This window comes from Dama dama, chromosome 31, assembly GCF_033118175.1.
Source record: "Dama dama isolate Ldn47 chromosome 31, ASM3311817v1, whole genome shotgun sequence".
In the NCBI taxonomy this organism is placed as follows: domain Eukaryota; kingdom Metazoa; phylum Chordata; class Mammalia; order Artiodactyla; family Cervidae; genus Dama; species Dama dama.
In genome coordinates, this window is record NC_083711.1 from 8,508,328 (window position 1) to 8,530,880 (window position 22,553).

The 22,553-nt window shown below is 45.2% G+C and overlaps 1 protein-coding gene and 1 non-coding gene across 2 annotated transcripts in view; one reads left to right on the forward strand and one right to left on the reverse strand.

Moving 5' to 3' along the window:
- The first annotated feature begins 9,953 nt into the window (after nucleotides 1-9,953).
- Nucleotides 9,954-22,553, forward strand: part of TMEM50B (transmembrane protein 50B) — a 39,528-nt gene continuing 26,928 nt past the window's right edge. Inside the window, exon 1 of the mRNA XM_061134370.1 lies at nucleotides 9,954-10,097. The gene's annotated coding sequence lies outside the window, so the exon portion shown is untranslated. The remainder of the gene's footprint in view (nucleotides 10,098-22,553) is intronic.
- Nucleotides 21,732-21,805, reverse strand: TRNAE-CUC (transfer RNA glutamic acid (anticodon CUC)). Its single transcript has one exon. It is a non-coding gene; the product is annotated as a tRNA-Glu (tRNA).

Sequence of the window (22,553 nt, forward strand, 5' to 3'; positions counted from 1 at the left end):
TTTTTCTGTTGGTTTCTCATCATGTAACTGTCAGCTTTTCAGATGTAGTAATAATTTACTGAGATCTCTAAACTCCTTAATAGGCACATATCAGACTCTTGTCTGATTCCCAGCCTTTTCATGGCTCCTTTCTTCAAACTAGAATGAAGACCCTGGCCCAGCACCACGAGGATAGAACCTCTGGATCACAAGTGACTTTTGTCTTTGTGTCCTTGTTCTGTGTGCCCGAGGTTTGGCCTCAGTCAGTAGTCTGGTCCCTCAGGACTGTAGTTTTAAGTTCCTTGACAGAATGATTGCATTATTATTTTTTTTTTTAACTTTGAGTAACTCTGGCCCTTTCATTTGTTAACTTCGTGATAGGCCAGTTACAGTTGGTTCTTTGAAGAAGTGAGGTTATTCAAGTTTCTCAGTGTCATGTAAACTGAGCAACAAATGCACAAAATCTAACACTCCCATGTAGGGTAGTAAAGTCTTTGTTGGGTTTGTTTGTTTATTTAATTGAAGTATAGTTGATTTACAGGTTGTGTTAATTTCTGCTGCACAGCAAAGTGATTCAGGTATACACATATACACATGCTTTTTAATATGCTTTTCCATTGTGATTTATCCCAGGATATTGTATGTAGTTCTCTGTGCTATATAGTAGGACCTTGTTGTCCATACAACTTCACTGTCATTTTCTCCACTGTGCTCCCAGGCTGTAGCCCTACTCTTGAGGGTACCCCTCCCAGAGATGGGAGTCCCCTGTAGCCTTGTCTGTATGACTGGGACCATACTTCCCTGTTATATTAACTGCCTGGATACCCATCCCTGGGCCTCAGCCACCTTCCGGGACATTTTCAATACCTCTCAGGCACAACTCCTGCTTATTTGTCTGTTCCCAGAAGTACTGTCTTTCCTGTTTTCAACAAAGTTCTACTCATTCAACATACAGTTACTGAAGTCATAGAAGGCAATCCACCATCCCACCATCTGGATTCTCAGAAATCAGTGACTGGGGCAAAAGGACCCCTCACCCCCAAAAGTGGATCCCACTGGGCTAGCATCAAAGTGCAAGCAGAGCTTCATTCCTCCTGCAGTTCTAGGGAAGAATCCAACTCCTTGCCTTTTCCAGCTTCTAGAGGCTGCCTGTATCCTGGTTTATAGCCCTCTCTTCTTCCTCAAAGCCGGCAACAGCAGGGGGGTCCTTCTCATGTCTCATCACACTGACTCTTCCTCTTCTGCTTTTCAGGACTTTTGTGGTGACCCTGGGCTTCCTAGGTGGCGCCAGGGGTAAAGAACCTGCCTGCCAATACAGGAGGATGTAAGAGACGCAGGTTCAATCCCTGGGTGGGGGAGATCCCCTGGAGGAGGGCATGGCAACCCCCTCCAGTATTGTTGCTTGTAGAATCCCATGGACAGAGGAGCCTGGCGGGCTACAGTCCATGGGGTCACACCGAGTCGGATACAATTAAAGGGACTTGGCATGCACACACATGGTGACCCTGGGTCCATCCAGTTCACTCAGCATAATCTCCCCCGTTTTAAAGTCAGGTTAATATATACACACTAGTGAAAGTGAAAGTGTCAGTCACTCAGCCGTGTCCAACTCTTTGAAACCCCATGGACGGTCACCTACCAGTCTTCTCTGTCCATGGAACTCTCCAGGCAAGAATACTGGAGTGGGTAGCCATTCCCTTCTCCAGGGGATCTTCCCAACCTAGGTATCAAACCAAGGCCTCCCCCATAGCAGGCAGATTCTTTCCTGTCTGAGCCACCAGGGAAACCCATCCACACTACTACATATAAAATAATCAACAAGGCCCTTCTGTATAGCACAGGAAATTCTACTCAATGTTAGGTAATAACCTATACGGGAAAAGAATCTGAAAATAATGGATATTCATATATACATAACTAAATCATGTTGTTATACACCTGAAAGTAACAGCATTGTGAAACAACTATACTCCTATAAAAATTAAGAAGAAAAAAAGTCAGTCAGTAGCAACCTTAATTCCACTTGCAAATTTAGTTTTCCTTTGCTGTGTAACATGACATATTCAGAGATTCTGGGGATTAGGGCATATTTGCGGGGGGCGGTTGTTATCCTGCCACCATTGTTCAGTCGCTAAGTTGTGTCTGACTCTTTGTGGCACCATGGACTGCAGCACACCAGGCTTCCCTGTCCTTCTCTATCTCCCAGAGTTTGCTCAAACTCATGTCTATTGAGTCACTGATGCTATCTAACCACAATATCCTTTCAAAAATTTATTTTTAAATTTTTGTCTGTGCTGGGTCTTTGTTGTGCCGTGCGGGCCTTGTTGCCACATGGCATGTGACACCTTAGTTCCCCAACCTGTGTCCTCTGCATTGGAAGGCAAATTCTTAACCACTGGCCCAGCAGGGAAGTTCACTTTGGAAAAAAACTCTGTGCAAAGTTGACCCTTAAATGACACAGGTTTGAACTGTGCAGGTTCATGTATTTTTTCTAAATTTTGTTTATTTATCTACTTTGGTTGTGCTGGGTCTTTGTTGCTGTGTGTGGACTTTGTCTAGCTGTGACCAGGTGGGGGCTATTCTCTGGTTGCAGTATGAGGGCTTCTCACTGCAGTGGCTTCTCTCGTGGAGCGCAGGCTTGGGTTTCACGGGCTTCAGTAGTTGCAGCACCAAGGCTCAGTAGTTGTGGCTCATGGGCTTAGTTGCCCTGTGGCATGTGGGACCTTCCTGGATCAGGGTTTGAAACCCTGTCTCCTGCATTGGCAGGTGGATTCTTTACCACTGAGCCACCAGGAAGCCCTGTGTAAGTTCACTTCTATCTGTTTTGTTTTGTTTTATTTCCAATAAATGTGTATGTACTACAGTACTGCACTAGCCAAGTTGGTTGAGACTGGGATGTGGAACCAGGATATGGAGGGCCAACTATAAAGGTATGCTTGGATTTTTTACTGCACAGTGGGTCAGCACCCCAACCCCTGAGTTGTTGAAGGGTCAACTGTATATGATTTATAGACACACACTGTCCCTCCATTGCTGTCTCAAAAATACACGGATGTGAGCACATTATACACGTTCTTATCTTTGTCTTCACCTGCCTTTTAATGTATCTTCAATATATTTCCAAATCAACACATATAGCTCTATCTCATCTGTTAAGCCATCATGAGATTGCTGCATGCGCTCATGGAAATTAGAACTAATCAATACTGAGCAAAGGAAGTACATAGCAGTGCAAGGTGACACAGAGGCGGACCACACAGCATCGAGAGGGCGAACACAAGCTGAGGTTATCATAGAGCAGGCGCAAGATAGGGTGTAACAACGAGTCATAAGCTATGAGCGACAGAGAAGGCGACAGAAGCTCGCACTTGGTGAACACCTTCCTTGCGTTAACTCACTTAATCTTCACAACAGTCCTATGACATAGGTACTATTATTAACTTTTTTCAGAGATGGAGAAACTAAGGCACAGATTAGATAACCTGGCACACAGCCGGAAAGTGGCGGAGCTGGGGATTTGAATCCAGACTGACTAGAGTTGGTCTGATTCCAGACCCCTGTTCTTACCCACACACTGAGCTCTGGGGTTGGCAGGGAGGAGACGGAGCAGATCACATTACTGAGTGAAGATTCTAACATTTAGTTATTTAGGTTGTACCGGGTCTTAGTGGCAACATGTGGGAAGCTAGTTCCCTGACCAGGGATTGAACTCAGGCCCTCTGCATTAGGAGCATGGTGTCTTAGCCACTGGACCACCAGGGAAGTCCCTGAGAGAAGATTCTAGAACTCCATACACTGAGGTTCCCAGGAGCTACCTTGGATTCAATGGGGTTTTTGTTTGTTTTTTAAACTTTTTGTTGGAGTGTAGTTGACTTACAATGTGTTAGTTTCTGCTGTACAGCAAAGTGAATCAGCCATACATGAACATAAATCAACTCTCTTATGTTTTATTTAACCAAATATATAAGTATTTGACTGCACTGGGTGTTCTTGCAGCATGCGTGATCTTTAGTTGCAGCATGTGGGATCTAGTCCCCTGACCAGGGATGGAACCCGGACCCCCTGCATTGGGAGCTCAGAGTCTTAGCCATTGGACCACCGGAGAGGTCCCATATATCAACTCTTTTTTTAGCTTCTTTCTTCGTGTGTGTGTGTGTGTGTGTGTGTGTGTGTGTTAGTCGCTCAGTCGTGTCTGACTCGGTGCGACCCCATGGACTGTAGCCCGCCAGGCTCCTCTGTCCATGGGATTCTCCAGGCAAGGGTACTGGAATGGGTTGCCATTTCTTTCTCCATATAGGTCAATACTATATGTATTGAGTAGAGTTCCCTGTGCTATACAGTAGGTAGGATTCAGTGTGCTTTATAGCTTGATTATTATTCTTGTCATTTATTTCTCTTAAGGTCTCTGCCTCCCTGACTGCCTATAATACCAGTGAGCAAGAGGAAGTGTGATGTAGGGAGAGGAAATGAATGAGCTTCAGAGTTCAAGAGACTTGAATTCAGATCCAGGATTTTCCACTTGCTAGCTATGAGACCTTCCTAGGCATCTGTCTTCTCTTATCTAATGAATATCATTAGACTCAACTTGCAGGATAGTTGTAAACCTTTGAGATGATGAACATGAAACGCTGGATGTTGGAGGGGAATAGGCGTGTGAGCGTGCGTACGTGCTCAGTTGTGTCTGACTCTTTGAGGTCCCATGGACTGTAGCCCGCCAGGCTCCTTTGTCCATGGGGTTTCCCAGGCAAGAATACTGGAGTGGGTTGCCATTTCCTTTGCCAGGGAATCTTCTCCACAGGTATTTGACCCTGTTTCTTGCGGGTAGAGGGTGGTCCTCAGCTGTAAATCAGTGGTTCTGGGCAGAGGCATTACTGCCCCCCATGGGGCATTTTGGAAAGTTGAGGGAGAATCTTCAGTGGACAAGATGCAAGGCACTACTTCGACAGCAAGGAGATCCAACCAGTCCATCTTAAAGGAAATCAGTCCTATATATTCATTGGAAGGACTGATGCTGAAGCTGAAGCTCCAATACTTTGTCCACCTGATTTGAAGAACTGACTCATTTGAAAAGACCCTGATGCTGGGAAAGATTGAAGGCAGGAGAAGGGGACAACAGAGGATGAGATGGTTGGATGGCATCACTGACTCGATGGGCATGAGTTTGGGTAAACTCTGGGAGTTGGTGATGGACAGGGAGGCCTGGTGTGCTGCAGTCCATGGGGTCGCAAAGAGTCGGACACGACTGAACGACTGAACTGAACTGAACTGAACAGGCAGCCATTTGGACCAGTATGTCATGCTATGTGTATTTATGTGTTTGTGCTCAGTTGCTAGTCATGTCCGACTCTGCGATGCCATGAACTGTGGCCTGCCAGGATCCTGTGTCCATGGGATTTTTCAGGCAAGAATACTGGAATAGGTTGCCATTTTCTTCTCCAGGGGATCTTCCTCACCCAGGGATCAAACCTGAATCTCCTGCATTGGCAAGTGGATTCTTTACGTGACTCAGCTGGTAAAGAATCCTCGTGCAATGCGGGAGACCTGGGTTTGATCCCTGGGTTGGGAAGATCCCCTGGAGAAGGTAATGGCTACCCATTCCAGTATTCTGGTCTGGAGAATTCCATGGAGTATGCAGGACATGACTGAGCGACTTTCACTTTCACCTAGGAAGCCCAGTTTGTCATGCTGGCTGTCATCTTTTGACTGGTTGGTAAGTCCATGCAACCCTAGTTGGTAAGTATTTTACACATCATCCCTGACCACAGGCACTTAAGAGATGGGGCCAGGGACACTGGGTGTTTCACAGTGTACAGCGTACTTGACCAAAGTGAGGAATTGTTCCTTGTCCTGCTCAGCATTCAAACATCCCACCAGACATTCATATGGGTGAATACTCTGGTTATAGTCATCGAAGCCTAAAATGGGATTATATTTTACATATAAATATGCCAGTTTTGCATGGTTTTAAATACACTATTTTTTACCTCCATAAAAGCAACTACTGTGAAAATTGTACTTCATTTTCTTGGGAACTTACCAAGAATTGTACCTCATTTTAGAAAAATGTTACCGATGGCACCATGGCCTGTGACATTTGACTTGCCAATACTATGTGTCTATTGGAGTTTGCATTTGTAGTGCTCAAGACAAATGTGTACCAGAGGAGATCAGACCCCTCCCTGTTTTTTGGTTTAAAAAAATTTTTTTTATTATTTATTTTTTGATATCCCTTTTAACTTAGAAGTAAATGTTATTTTAGTAATAATTAATCCAAAATTAAATTAATGGAGATCACAGCCAGCATCCAAGACGACCCCTAAAGATCCCCACTTTCTGATATTCACATTTTTTTGTGTGCGTAGCATTCTCCCACAATCGGCTTCCCAAGTGGTGTTAGTGGTAAAGAACCTGCCTGCCATCACAGGAAATGTAAGAGATGCGGGTTTCCTCCCCTGAGTTGGGAAGATCAACTGGAGGAAGGCATGGCAATGCACTCCAGTATTCTTGTCTGGAGAATTCCGTGGATAGAGGAGCCTGGCGGGCTACAGTCCATGGGGTCTCAAAGAGTCAGACACAACTGAAGTGACTTAGCCCACACACACTCCCACGACTGAGCAGGCATCACGGTGTGCTCTGCGGGACCAACAGAATAGAGCGGACTGCGGTACCTCTCTTCTGAGGCCGGAGGCTTCCTGCTGCCTCTCTCAGATCAGTCACTCTGCATGAAGCCAGTTGCCATGTCTTGAGGCTGCCTTGTGGAGAGGGCGCCCGTATCCAGGAATCAAGGCCACCAGCCACCAGCCACATGAGTGAACTTTATGGGAAGCAGAGCCTTAGGTGGGTGTTCAGTATTTGCAGACCCAGCTGACAGTTTGATTATAATCTCATGAGGAATCCTGAGCCAGAAACAAGTCAGCTAAGCTGGTCTTAGATTTCTGAGTCTTAAAATTGTACAAGATAATAAATAAATAAATGTTTTAAGTTGTTAAGTTTTAAGATAATCTGCTATATAGCAGTAGATAACTAATAGAGAAGACATACATGAAACTCAGTAATCTGATTCATTTCATCAATAAGCATTGTTTTAAAAGCATTTCGTATGTGCTATCCTTCCAGTATAATTAAAGTCAATCTATGTTATAAAAATTGGAGAAGGAAATGGCAACCCACTCCTGTATTCTTGCCTGGAGAATCCCATAGACAGAGGAGCCTGGTGGGCTATATATAGTCTATGGGGTCACAAAGAGTCGGACACGACTGAATGACTAAACAAATATTATAAAAATTACATGTTGAAGTGATTTATTCATTTTGATGTCACTCTTGTATTGTTTTATACTTTCCCCAGAGGCTTTCTTTTTTTTCTTTTTTTTAAATATTTATTTATTTGGCTGCACTGGGTCTTAGTTGAGGCCTGCTAAATCTAGTTCCCTGACTAGGGATTGAACTCTGGGCTCCCTGCATTGGGAGCATGGAGTCCTAGACACTGGACCACATATGAAGTCCCCTACCTAACTTCTTTATGGCTTCTTATACTTTTATACTACTGTATGTTTTTCTGACTCATTCTTTGTTCCCTATTACACATTGAAGAATTTGTCTCCATATCAGTATTTTAAACACTGGTGTCTGAATATACCCCTGACATAGCATACTTGTACTATTTCATCACCACCTTTTCCTGTATAGGTGATTATTTTAACATGGCACGTAAAAAAGCATGACTCATTTGTGAGAGTATCAGACTTCTCATTATCTCTGTTTTTTAAAAATCGGAGTATAATTGTTTTATAATGTTCTGTTAGTTTCTGCTGCACAACATGAATCAGCTGTATGTGTACGTATATCCCTTCCCTTATAAGCCTCCTTCCCATCTCCCTGCCAAATCTCTATTTAAACTGAGATCATATCCTCTTTTTTCTGTTCTAAAACTAGTTTTTTTTCCTTATACTATTCTAAAAAGCCAATTTGAGATTGTTTTTTCTGTTATTTGTAACTGAAAGAAAACCAGCTGATAAATGTATCCAGTGTCATCAGAGTCTAGACTTTAGAAAGAAATGTTTCCTCTTCTGCCTGAATCAAATGATTGCCAAGTTTTGCTGTCCTGTTTCCACTCTAAAAGACCATCTTTTCACCTGCAACAAAAACACCGGTTACCATCATGCTTCATGTTGGTGCCGATCCTCTAATTGTTGTAGGCAGTAAATGTTTCAGTTTTGTAGAAAACAAACAAAAACCAAAAAGGCTGTCTTTTACTCAGATGACTGACACTGCATATCCATCCTTTCAAAAGGTCCATAGGAATTTGATCCGAATTCTAAGTCCAAATACAACCGTTCTAACGGACTTACTAACATGAAGTCTTTCTGTTTCACAACCCAATAAGCTTATGGTGAAAGACTATATATATATATATATATATATATATATGGAGTTCTTGTTGTTGAGTTGCTCAGTCATGTCTGACTGTGTGAGCCTATGGGCTGTAACCTGCCAGGCTCCTCTGTCCATGGGGATTGCCAGGCAAGAATACTGGAGTGGGTTGCCATTTCCTTCTCCGGGGGATCTTCCTAACCCAGGGATCGAACCCATGTCTCCTGTAAGTCTCTTGCATTGCAACTGGATTCTTTACCTCTAAGCCACTGGGTAAGCCCCAATGTGTGTGTGTGTGTGTGTGTGTGTGTGTGTGTGTGTGTGTAAAATATTTACTGATTTGCCTGCGTCAAGTCTTAGTTACGGCACGTGGGATGTTCTGTTATGGCACACAGACTCTAATTGCAGCATGCAGGCTTAGTTGCTCTGAGGCATATGAGAGCCTAGTTCCCCAACCAGGGATCAAACCTGGGCCCCCTGCATTGGGAGCTTGGAGTCTTAGACATGGGACCACCAGGGAAGTCCCAGAAAGACAATAGTTTTAGAAGTCCACTGTGTTTTACACAACCTAGCTCGTGCAGTACTCTTTGGTGTATACTCCTTAAAGGAGACAGTAGGAAGAGACCTGACTTTAAGGAAAAGAAAAATCTGGATGGCTGGTTAAAACATCAGGATAGAATCAGAAGACTAGTCAGTTGTTTTGGTAACCATGGGTAACCATTTGGTAACCATGGTACTAGTTGGTAGCTTGGTAGCCTCGGACAAATAATTTCATCTTTCTAGGCTTCAATTTCTGAGTGGTTGTCGTTGTTCAGTGGCTAGGTATGTCCTACTCTTTGCGACCCCATGGACTGCAGCACATGTCCCCTGTCCTTCACTATCTCCCAGAGTTTGCTCAAACTCATATCCATTGAGTTGGTGATGCCATCCAACCTTCTCATCCTCTGTCGTCCCCTTCTCCTCTTGCCTTCATTTTTTCCCAGCATCAGGGTCTTTTCCAATGAGTCGGCTCTTCGCGTCAGGCGGCCAAAGTATTGGAGCTTCAGCTTCAGCATCAATCCTTCCAAAGAAAATTCAGGGTTGATTTCCTTTAGGATGGACTGGTTGGATCTCCTTGCAGTCCAAGGGACTCTCAAGAGTTTTCTCCAACACCACGGTTCAAAAGCATCATTTCTGAGTGATGGGGATTAGAAGAGGACATCTCTACAGGCCCTCAGTTTCCAGAGAATCCTTCGGGACCACGTGCCCTACACTGGACACCTGTGGCCAACGGCGAAGGGCCTATAGGCAAAGAGAGCCCCTGCCCCCGGGTCCCGGGATCCCCTCTGCACGCGATCTCACGGATGCTACACTTTGAAGTTCCTGATCAGAGACGCAGCGGGGCTGCCACCCAGAAGCAGACCGCAGGACCGGCCAGGTCTACGCATCCGCGAATCAGAGGACGCGGAGCCCGGCGGGCGGCGCCCTAACCCCGCCCCTTGGCGTTCGGACCCGCCCCGGAGCCCCGCCCCCGAGCCCCCGCCCCGCCCCGGCCGGCCACTTGCTGCGCGTGGATTGGCTGTCGCGGTGCGCACGGCGCCGCGCCCCGCCCCGCCGGCGCCCTCAGCCTAGCGCCGGTCGCCCGCTCCCGAGCGCTCCCCTCCCGGGGCTGAAGTGGCGCGGAGGACGCCGGCTTGGCCGCGGCGTGGCCGCCTCCGCCTCTGCGTGTGCACCCGAGGGGTCAGCGTGGGCGTCGGGGAAGCCGGGTGAGTGCGGGCGGCCGGTTTCGGTGCGCTCGAGGGGACCAGCGCCCGCCGCCGAAGCGAAGGGAGGCACCCTCGGCCCGCCCGGGGCCTCCCCGGTGCGCGGCGCCGCCGCCGGGCGAAGCGGGGTCCACGGGGCGTCAGGGCGGCGCCGCCCTCCTTCCTCAACAGCCCGCTCCGGCGACCGGGGCCGGCGCTCGGGGGTCGGGGTCGGGGAGCGCCGCGGGCTCTCGCCGTCGGGTTGCTTCCTCTGAAAGGTTTCCATCTCGGCGCCGTAGGCTTCCCGGCGCTGCGGGCGGGGAAGGGGAGGGAGAGGTGCGCCGGCGCGGGGCCCCGGGGCCCTCAGGGGCTTCGTCGTCCCACTTCGCGTTGCCTCTGAACCCTTCCTTGCTGGGAGTGTGGTCCGTGTTGGGTGGACTTTTCCGGCTCTTTGTACAGAGGTGTGGCGTGGAGATGGAGGAGGATGGACATTCTTTGGAGGATTGATCGTACAGGGTGGGTGTCCTTTGAGATACAGAGCAGCCCGTGTCGCAACCCGTGTAGTTGCACTGGGGACGGCTGTTCTCGTTTTTAAGCAATAAATTGACTCTCGAGTTAATCACGGGAAGGTGCTTAACTTGTAAAGGTAAGTACGTGACCTTCTAAAGCCAAAGCGGTGATGATGGGAGCCGCTGTGCTCGCTCCCGCCCCGCTGCTGACGCTGTGTGTACGTGTGTGTGTGTACGTGTGTGTGTGTGTGTTGGGGAAGGATTCGAGCCTCGTGTGTGTGTGTGTGTGTGTGTGTGTGTTGGGCAAGGATGCAAGCCTCCGATTGGCGTGAACGTGTCGTCAGCCTTGTGCCTCTCAGAGACCTTGGTTTCTCTTCGCGGTGTGCCCCGTCTTCTCTCAAACTCCTCACCCACCCGCACTCTTAACACCCCTTAGCTTCACAGTTCCCAAGCCTCTGACTCTCAGGCTTGTCACACTTCTTTGCCATCATCTTCAGACACTTGTCTTCTCTTTTTGCAAACAGTTTTCAGACGTGGAACAAACATTAGACTTTTTTTTTTTTTTTAGTTTTAGGCCGATAATACTGTTGCAAGCCTCTTTGTCCTTAAGAAGAAAACCCGAAGTTATCTTGAGTATCGATGCGGCAGGAAAGGCTGGTTTAAGAAGAGCAGGGGAGGGCGCAGTGTTCCTCTTCCGGAGACACGCCTTCCCCACCTCCATCCTCCTCCGCCCACTAGGATTAGGGCAGCCTTAACTGGCTGGTCATTTCTGAATTCACTTCTGAACTCCAGGGTAAAGAATTTATCTTATTTTATCCTTATCGACTCCTTTAAATGATTACCGTAAGGCATTCTGGTTGTGAATATATATTTTTTTTAATTGTTACAGAGGAATATCAAGTGAAAAATTGAAACCAGGAAATTCCCTGTCCGTCCAGTGGTTAGAGCTGTGCACTTCTCTTGCAGGAAGAAGGGGTTCTCTTCCTGGTCTAAGAGCTAAGATCCCAAGTGCCAAAAAAAAAAAAAAAGAAAGAAAGAAACAGCACAGAAGTGTATCAAGTAAAAGGTTAAAATAAGTTAGAACTCCTTGTTTCTTTGCTTTGCACCCTCAATTCCAGTCCCTAGGAGGGGATCATGAGAAACGCTGGGTTGGAAGAAGCACAAGCTGGAATCAAGATTGCCGGGAGAAATATAGATAACCTCAGATATGCAGATGACACTACCTTTATGGCAGAAAGTGAAGAGGAACTAAAGGGCCTCTTGATGAAAGTGAAAGAGGAGAGTGAAAAAGTTGGCTTAAAGCTCAACATTCAGAAAACTAAGATCATAGCATCTGGTCGCATCACTTCATGGGAAATAGATGGGGAAACAGTGGCAACAATGGCTAACTTTATTTTTTTGGGCTCCAAAATCACTGCAGATGGTGATTGCAGCCATGAAATTAAAAGACACTTACTCCTTGGAAGAAAAGTTATGACCAACCTAGATAGCATATTAAAAAGCAGAGACATTATTACTTTGCCAACAAAGGTCCATCTAGTCAAGGCTATGGTTTTTCCAGTATTCATGTATGGATGTGAGAGTTGGACTGTGAAGAAAGCTGAGTGCTGAAGAATTGATGCTTTTGAACTGTGGTGTTGGAGAAGACTCTTGAGAGTCCCTTGGGCTGCAAGGAGATGCAACCAGTCCATCCTAAAGGAGATCAGTCCTGGGTGTTCATTGGAAGGACTGATGTTGAAGCTGAAACTCCAATACTTTGGCCACCTCATGCGAAGAGTTGACTCATTGGAAAAGACCCTGATGCTGGAAGGGATTGGGGGCAGGAGGAGAAGGGGACGACAGAGGATGAGATGGCTGGATGGCATCACTGACTCGATGGGCATGAGTTTGAGTAAACTCCTGGAGTTGGTGATGGACAGGGATGCCTGGCGTGCTGCAATTCATGGGGTCGCAAAGAGTCGGACACAACTGAGCAAAAAACTGAACTGAACTGAGGAGGGGATGTGCTGTGTTAAATCACCTCAGTCTTGTCCAACTCTTTGTGAGCCAAAGGACCATAGCCCACCAGGCTCCTCTGTCCGTGGGATTCTCCAGGCAAGAATACTGTAGTGGGTTGCTGTGCCCTCCTCCAGGGGATCTTCCCAACCCAGGGATCAAACCTGCAACTCTTACATCTCGTGCATTGGCAGACAAGTTCTATGACAGTGGTGCCACCTGGGAAACCCCTGGAGGGGGATAGTACCATGATACTGTTAGGCAACCTACTTAATATAAGGACAGAATCATATCAGTGTGGACCTACCTCATTTTTAAAATGCTGTCAAGCATGCCACTGTTTAGAAGTACTTTAATATATTTTATTGGACCCTCATTGGTGGATGTTTTGGTTGTTTCTGAGTTTTAGCCATTAAAAGATTTACTATGTGAATATCTTTGGAAATTGTAGGATAAGTCTCAGGTAGATAGTTTAAACAGATTATTGTATTTTAGAGTATAATTTTCCTGCTCTTTTCACGTGGAATCTTTCTGTAACTTGAAGGACTTTACAATTTAAAGACAATAGCTAATTTGTTTGATTTAAATGCATTTCTTAGTATCTATGTGTCTTTTAATATTTAGAGGCTGGATCAAAAACATTTTTGAGTACCAGGTTAAATTATGGTGAAATTTTTAACCTTGTTGCCACTTAGTGGTGTTGACTTTAAGGTTATATTGACTCACTTGATTGGCTTAGCAGGAATGAATAGAGGGCCCTCAGGAAGAGAAAATGTGAACAGGCATGTTGTGTAACACCCTCCTGTGGTAATCCCCCTGGAATATACAACAGTAACTGGAATTCTTGTCCTCTTTTGAAATAACTTCCTTTTGTTGTGGAAGGTGTCTCAGGTATGGAGAAGGCTGTGGGGAATAAATACTGTTGCAGTGATCAGCACTGTATCTACAACCACATTAAGAAAGGAAACATTTACATCTTTCTTCCAGAGAGAGCCTCTATCCTGATAGAAGTTAATCTTTCTCTTGCTTTATCAAATAAGCGTTACACATGAATGCATAAATATACACATATACATATATGTACACACATGTAAATATTTACACATCTTAAACAGTATATTTAGCTTTGAGTGAATAGTGTTAAAAACATATTACATACAAACAGCATGTTTCAAAGTTTTATTTTACTGTTACTGTGAAAGTGCTGCCAAGAATAGGTTTATTTAAGAGCACTTAAGAAACAGATATGTATGCAGTGCCTAGAGAAAGGACTGTCTCAATAAAAGTGCTGAGTTAGATATAATTGGTTAATGTTCCAGAGGGCAACAGAATTATAATACCTTTGTGATGAATCATTTCTACAAGGCTATAATGATCACACCTTATTAATTTCTGCAGTTAAGCACAAACCTTATAGGACGATAAACTGTGTCTTTATTAACAGTGGATTGCTCATTAAGTAAACTGAGATAAGGAAATTATTTCCCCCAGAGCACAGATGAGGTCCAAACAGGCTTATTAAAAAAAATGCTAGTGCTTTCTGCCTTTGAGACTAAAATTTTGTTTCGTAATTGCGAGCACAATCCTGACCATGTGAGGCAAGGACAGTTTTTATTGTCACTTCAAGATGAAAGCTTCCAGGAAAGAGGAGGGAGACAGAATGGCTTCAGCTTCTTTGACTTTTCCCGACAGGGGCCCTTTCTGAAGAGGTCAGTGGGCAGTGCTCTGGGTGAGTCTTGGGAGACGTTTACTACTGTCTCAGGGGATCTGGGAGGCTCTAGTGTGAAGCAAACACTGGAAGGACGGCAGAAATACGGTCAGAGGGAGTGGCCTGCTCGCCGTGGCCTTCTTGCAGTTACCAGGGTAGGTCAGAGCAGAACCTTCTGTAAGAGAAGCGAGTGTCCTTTGCTGATGTTGGCTGCAGGACTCAGTATATGATCAGGATCCAGCCGGGGCCCAGCTGAGGATGGATTAGTGGGAGTCTGGGCCAGCTTCATGGGGCATTCAGTCCTCACGTGAAAAAGCTGGCGGAGCAGTGGGACCCTGCTTCATTCCGGCCGGTTTTCCCTGTCTGGGGGCCCAGCGGGGCTCCCGTTAGCTCTCCTGTGTGGGGATCTTTTGGTGCTTTTTGCTCGCTCTGACGGCACTCAGACACCAGTAGTTTCCTGACAAGGGGAGTTTTGATTATGATTCTTGATCCTTTGTATGTAAACCATTTGTTTGTTTGTTTTTTAATTTCTGCAAACTGTTTTCTGCTTTGACTTCAGTGATTTGGGGGCTTCCCCAATGGCTCAATGGGTAAAAAATCTGCCTGCAATGCAGGAAATGCAGGTTCGATCCCTATGTCAGGAAGAACCCCTAGAGAAGGAAGTGGCAACCCCCTCTGGTGTTCTTGCTTGGAAAATTCCATGGACAGAGGAGCTTGGTGGGCTACAGTCCATGAAGTTGCAAAAAATTGAAAACAACTGAGCATGCATGCACACATACACACACACATATTTTCTGCTTTGACTTCAGTGATTTGACATTTAAAATGGTGTGTCTTAGTGTGGGTCTATTTTCATCCATTATTTTGAGTATTTGATGAGCCCTTTAAATCTGAAAATACAGTTCTTCCTATTCTGGAAAAATTTTCCTGAATATTTTGTTATTTTTCTCCCTCATATTTTCTCTGTAGTTCCTCCTGAAACACCTGTCACTTGGATGTGAGCCTTGTAAAGGTCTTCTCATTTTCTTACCTGTTTTCTTCTGTTTTCCATCTACTTACTGCTAGATTTTCTTAACTTTTACTTCCCAAACTTTATATTTGGATTTAAGAAAACCCCACGGTTATACTTTCAATATTCAAAGGCTATTTTTTAGTCTCTGAGTGTTTCTTATGATAACATGCTGTTCTTGCTTTAAGATGCAATATGTTCTCTTGTTTCTGAAATTGTAATGATTTTAAGTTTCCCTTCTCTGCGTAGCTTTCCAGACTCTTGTCTGGAAGGGATCTGGCTTCAGTCTCCTGCACCAGAACAGAGGAATGGCAGTTGCTTCTGTCCAGTTTTCAGTCTGATGCCTGAGTCTGCCATTGTACCTGGTATCCCTCAGTCCAGAAGGCCAGACGTAGGGGAAAACTTCAGACTTCTGTCTGGATATGGATGAGGCATGGAGGGCCTGGCAACCCACTCCAGCATTCTTGCCTGGAGAATCCCCACGGATGGAGGAGCCTGGTAGGCTACAGTCCATGGGATCTCAAGGAGCCGGACATGACTGAAAGACTGAGCGAAGAGAAAGGGGACAGGTTCTGGTCCGTAACTTGTTTTCCTGCCTCCCTCAAGCCTTTACTGTGCTGGTTTTCAGCTTTTCCTGCTGCTGGCTTGGATGTCCAGCTTTCTTGGGCATGCTCAGTCAGTGACCATGGTCTATCTGCTTTGCAACTTTCAAAATTTTACTGCTCTTGTCTCCTCTTCTGTTCTCCTCGTCATTGTATTCATGACTCCTTTTACTGATTGCAGTTTTTAGTGACGTTTCAGGAGGGAGCAAAATGAGATGCTTAGATACATCTTCACCCAAAGATAGTAATAGTTGTTTTTGACTAAGTGATAGCTGAAACTCCAATCCTTTGGCCACCTGATGCAAAGAGCTGACTCATTGGAAAAGACCCTGATGCTGGGAAAGATTGAAGGCAGGAGGAGAAGGGGACGACAGAGGGTGAGATGGTTGGATGGCATCACTAACTCGATGGACATGCGTTTGGATAGGCTCCGGGAGTTGGTGATGGACAGGGAGGCCTGGCGTGCTGCAGTCCATGGGGTTACAAAGAGTCGGACACAGCTGAGCGACTGAACTGAATGGCAGTACTGCCATAAACAGAAGGCTGTCTTCAAAGCAGTCCTATGTTCGTGATGTTTGCGAACCCTCTTCTTGGTGGGTCGTGGTTGATAGCATCAGGTGAGCCCATGTGCTGAACAGTGCCTGTCTTCTTAATTCTCACTTGTCGAAGGATGTGCTGTCAAATAGCCCCAGTTTACACATCAGAAGACCACAGCCTAGGGGTATTTAAAGCTTGAACAGTTGTGGACTCTGCAGGGGAAGGAGAGGGTGAGACAAATGGAGAGTAGCATTGACGTATATACAGCACCATGTTTAAAATAGACAGCTAGCAGGAATCCGCTGTATAGCGCAGGGAGCTCAGCTTGGTGCTCTGTGATGACCTAGAGGGTGGGCTGGGGAGGGGGAGGCTCAAGAGGGAGGGGTATATGTATGCTTATAGCTGATTGCCATTGCCGTACAGCAGAAATCAGCACAGCATTGTAAAATGATTATCCTCCAATTAAAAAAAAAAAGCCTGAACAGTGCCAGTCACATAGCAACTATTCCATTAAAAATGGAATTAAATGAGCCTCGCCAGGAAGGCACAGCTGGGAAGAGGCTGATGTAGGCGAGGGCCCAGGGCGGTGCTAACTCCACAGACTGTACTTTAAGCTGCCTGGGTGGTGGCTGACGCTGAAGGAGGGTAATTGGCATCTAGGCATCTACTTCCTTTGTGCCCTTTGGAAACGTTCTTACTCAGGTCTTTACCTGCCCATTACTGTTTGGCAGGTGGTGGGTTCCCTTTCACCTACTTGGGTTCAGAGCTGTGACCCGGGGCCAGTTTCCCTGAGCAATCTGAGCATTTTCTGAGCAATCCCAGAGGATGCATAGATTCCCAGGCAGGGCTCCTGTGGGCAAACCTGGGTAAAGGTGGCCTCCAAGAGTGAGTGATGTTTTCCTGTGGCTAGATCAGCTCTGGGGTGTGTAGCAGTCATCTTATTTAGGTGGCAACTCACGATAGTCTGCCGCTCTATTTTTTTTCCAGCTTTTTATTATAAAAAATTTTTAAACATACAGAAAAATTGAACAGTAGATTTAACATTTTGCCAAATTTGCCTTATTTTTTTCTTCTTCTTTGCTGAACCGTTTGCTCATATGTTGCTGACACTGACACCTCACCCCCAAATAGTAAGCAAGCATCTCCTAACAAGGTCATTCTCTTTACATAACCACAATTCTGTAATGTTCTCTGACCTGTATTCTGATTTCCCCAGTTGGCCCAGACTGCCTTAAGAGTTTTTTTTCTTTTTTTGAAATGAGGACCAGTAATGGCTTACACATTTCACTTGGTTGGTTAATTGTATTTTTTGTCATAGATAAGTTTAATGGTGAAATCTTTTGAACCTTCTACCTCATATTGCTTTTGGAGACTACTTCATGACTGGAAAGATGATGGTTCTCAGAATCTTCGCAATGGAAGGGACCCTGATGTCATCTGATTCAGTTATTTCCAAACTTGGCTGATGTGTGTCCTGAAGGTTGAATTGGGAGTTTGTCTGTAGACAAAGAAATGAAGAGCCATTCTGAGGACATAGATATATAGGAATAGATACAGAAATATATAAGTGAATATATTGAAAGTATATAACAGTTTGCCTAACAGTAGGTGTTTGGTAAGTATTGGCTGTCTTCTCCCTTTTATTTCTTTGTGACTGGAGTGAGGAGTACCTCAGGATAGTAGGAGATAAGGAAGCTATATTAGGGGGAGACTGTAAGTATCCTGTGTCATTTGACTTTATCTCGGGCCATTGAAAGTTTTAGAATAAAAGGCATGATCCCACCTGAGTTTGTTTTTGTTTTTCCTTTATTTATTTATTTATTTTTTCAGTGGGTTTTGTCATACATTGATATGAATCAGCCATAGAGTTACATGTATTCCCCATCCCAATCCCCCCTCCCACCTCCCTCTGAGTTTGTTTTTAAACTACTTTTCTTTTTCTTGACTGTGCTTCTTGGATCTTAATTCCCCAGCAAGGGAGCAAACCCATGCCCAAGTGGAAGCAGGGAGTCTTAACCACTAGGCCTCCAGGGGAAGTCCCCCAATCTGAGTTTTAGAAAGTTCTGGCAAAATATGGCCTTGAGAAAGCACGGAGGATGGTTTTAAGAATAATATGCTTAAATATATTGTCATGGCAAGATTTTATTTCCTTCACTGAAATAACGCTTTTTATTACCAGTGTTTACAAAGTATCAATTTAAATAAACCTAGGTATAAAGTAGACTGGAGAAGGCAATGGCAACCCACTCCAGTACTCTTGCCTGGAAAATCCCATGGATGGAGGAACCTGGTAGGCTGCAGCCCATGGGGTCGCTGAGAGTCAGACACAACTGAGCGACTTCACTTTCACTTTTCACTTTCATGCATTGGAGAAGGAAATGGCAACCCACCCCGGTGTTCTTACCTGGAGAATCCCAGGGACAGGGGAGCCTGGTGGGCTGCGGTCTTTGGGGTCTCACAGAGTCGGACACTACTGAAGCGACTTAGCAGCAGCAGCATAAAGTAGACTCTTCTTTTTTTGTGACAGGATAATGAGACATATATTGCATTTCCGAGTTTGAAAGACAGAATAGTTAGATTCAGTCATTTAGCAAGTACTGGAGTGCCTTTTTAGGCCATGTACTGTGCTAAGCTCTGGGAGAACCACAGTGAGCAAAAGCAGATGTGGGTGTCCTCTGTGGAGCTTACTTTCTTCAGAGGGAGGGAGGTATTGATCACATAGAAGATTAATACTGAAATACTAGGGGAATTCGATCTCGCCATGGAGTCAGGAGATCATGGAATCCGTTACCATCGTCCACTTGGTTTATTTCAACAAACTTTTAACTGGTTTCGCTCCTTCCACTCTTCTCCTGGCAGTCTGTTCTCCCCACAGCAGCCTAAGGGATCCTTTTAAATGTAAGTCAGACTTCTCGGACTCCATCAGGGCTCCCAGTGTTGGTCAGTAAAGACTAAAGTTCTCGCAGTAGCCTATGAGGCTACCCAGTTACGTCTCTGGTCTACTTTCCCAGCTCACTCCACCGCAGCCTCTCCTGCCTCCTCGTTGCTCCTTGAATAACCAGTCGTGCCCTGGGGCCTCTGCCTATCTGTTCTTCCTGTCCAGTTGACTCATGCCCTCGGGTGTCATCTTCTTTATGGGGCCTGCCTTGACCCCAGTTTGACCTTTCCGCTGGCCCCACCTCATCCATACTCCCAGTGCCCCAGTCTGCTTTGTTGTCTCCCTCTCTTATCGTTTTCTAACATGGTCTGTAATTTACTATTTAAATTACGTTTATTGTGTCGCTCCCATCTCCCTTCTTTCCCATTGCCAAAGCTCCACATGGCCAGTGCTTTTTATCTGCTCGTTGTTGTATCTTAAGTGTCCACAGCAGGGCCTGGCATGTAGCTGGCACTCTGTAAAAGCTTGAATGAATGAAAGGAAAGCTGATGTTTGAGTGAAGAAGTCACAACTAAGGGGACATCTGGCATTGTGAGTAGGAGTTTAACCAGGTGAGTTGGGGATGGAAAGGTAGGCATCACGCAGAGGGGGTGTGGTTTGTATGGGGTGATTGAGCAAGCATAAGGCACTAAAAGAAACGAGGATCACCGGAGGAGAGAGGAGAAAGTATTTCAAGAGCAGCTTGAGGAAAATAAGTGCTGGGCCATTCCGTAGGTCTCTGTCTTTAGAAATGGAAAGACGGTGAAAGGTTTTAAGCAGGAAGGAGATGCCAGCTTTGTGCCTTTTAAAAACAGCGTTGTAGCTGTGGTATGGGGAACATACTGATGAGGGCAGGAGTGGATGAGGATGGATCAGTTGGGAACCTGTTGTCATGGGACAGGTGACAGGGACGGTGACGGTGCTGGAAGGGAGAGGTGGAGGTTATGCTTGAGAGAGTTAAGTGACAGTTGCTCAGTCGTGTCCAGCACATTGCGACGCCATGGACTGTACAGTTTATGGGATTCTCCAGGCCGGAACACTGGAGTGGGTAGCCTTCCCCTTCTCCAGGGGATCTTCCCAACCCAGGGATCGAACCCAGGTCTTCCACATTGCAGGTGGATTCTTTACCAGCTGAGACACCAGGGAAGCCCTGAGAGAGTTAAAGGAGGCACAGTCAGGTGAGGGATGTGACAGGTAAGAAAGAAGTAACGAGGAAGACACCTGCATTTCTGGCTTATGTAATCGAATGACTGGTGATTCACTAGTTGTAGAGAATCCTGGAATAGAATCAGATTTGGAGGAGGGGACCATGCATTTGAATTTGTGTTTGGGCGTGCTGATTTTGAAGTGACTTTGAGACAGCCAGAGGGTGTCAGGCAAGTAGTTGAATGTATGGAAACTTAAATCTGTGAATCAACTGCATAGGGAAGCAGTATAGAGAAGGGTTCACCATTTTGAATAAATCATGTTTTGAATAATTAAAAGTTGTTAAGGATATTACTGGGGCAAATTGTATAGCTACAGGATTAGAGTCTCCTTAAAAACCTAAGCTCCCTGCCCTTTACTTTGGCTTTTAGTTTTAAATCTTTTACCAAAATTGGTGCTACTTCCTAAATTTTATTCTTGTTAATAGATGATTTATAGGTGAGAAGGCAAAGACGCATCCTGAGATTAAGTATGTAAAATGTCTTTTCCAAAAGTGCTTTAGCTCTCTGAATAATTCATACTGTTGGATCTTAAGGCCTATAAAATATTCACACTGTGAATGCCCAGAAACCAGGTTTATAGCAACCCAAGAAGAGAACTTGTATTCTCCAGACTTGCTTGGCAAGATTTGCATCAACAGTAATCACCACTGTCATTGTGGATCTCATCAGACGACTTTCTTCTATTTCTGGGTGGTCACAGGGTTCCTGTAAATTGGGGTCCTTTCTCTTCCATCTTGTTTTTCTTGCTCTCTTCACCACAGGCAGTAGGACAGTAACTTTCTCCCCAAGAAACCAGAAATGAGAGAAATGCTGTGAATCTGTCTGGGATAGGTACAGTATAATGGTCACGAAACAGGTTTTGGAATCAGAAGTGAGCTTCAGCGGCATCCTGACTTTCCTTCTTGCTAGCTGTGTGACTTTGGGCCAGTTCTTCTCTAGATCTTTTTTCAGTAATACCAGAGAATCTTAGTAATTGCCTTAGAGTATTTGTGAGGAGTCAGTGGAATAGTCTGTGCAAAGAGTTGCTGAAGATGGAGTGGAGTTGTCTGTAACCTATAAGCACCTTGTAACTATAGCCAGCAGTAGTAGTAGAGGTAGGGAAGATGTATATTTTATTTTATATGAGTCTTATATGTTTATTTTGACTGCCTCATGAAGCTTGTGGGACTTTAGTTCCCCAACCAGGGGTTGAACCTGGGCCCTTGGCATTTGAGAACACAAAGTCCTAACCACTGGACCACCAGGGAATTCCCATAGATTTTATTTTTGTTTCATTTGAGTCAGCTGTCTGATTATGTAGACCTACTATTTTGAACAATATTTAAATTGTATTAATTTCCTGATTTGGGGGGCGGGTACAGTTGTGTTTTTTTTTTTTTTGCAAATTGTAGCTTGATTTAAAAAACATCTCAATTGATTTCTCTGCCAGTTTGTACATCTCCTGATGATGGGTACCAAGTTTTATTCATCTTTATTTTTCCCACAGTACTTTGCTTGTAGGACATGTTTGTAAGTGTTCCATACATGTTCTAGAGGAGTTTTGTGCTGGTTAAGTTCCACTGTGTGTGTGAGTCAGCTGTAAAGCCTGGCACACAGTAATGCAAGGAAGAAAGGAAGTGAGTTGGAGATGAGCACTGAGTCAGTCCTCAGCCTTCTTCCATATTTTCTCTTTGAGATACCCTAGCTGCGCCCATTACTTTAGCTACCACTTAGTCACTATGAACCTCCAACCTCTTTTTCTGTCATAAACCACTGTTTCATCTGTGTATCTGTCTTTGGTACCTCTCCACCTGAATGTCCTTCAACATTTCAAGCCCATTATGCTCAAACTCCCCCATTCTCCCTTCCCTGTTTTGGTTACTGGTGTCTTGCCAGGCACTGGGCACCCAAACGTAGTCATTCTTAGCTCTTCCTTGCTTGTGGATAATACCATGCTAATATTTCTCAAACAAAACCCTTTTCTTCAGCCTGTACCAGTCTGGCCTCAGCTCATAT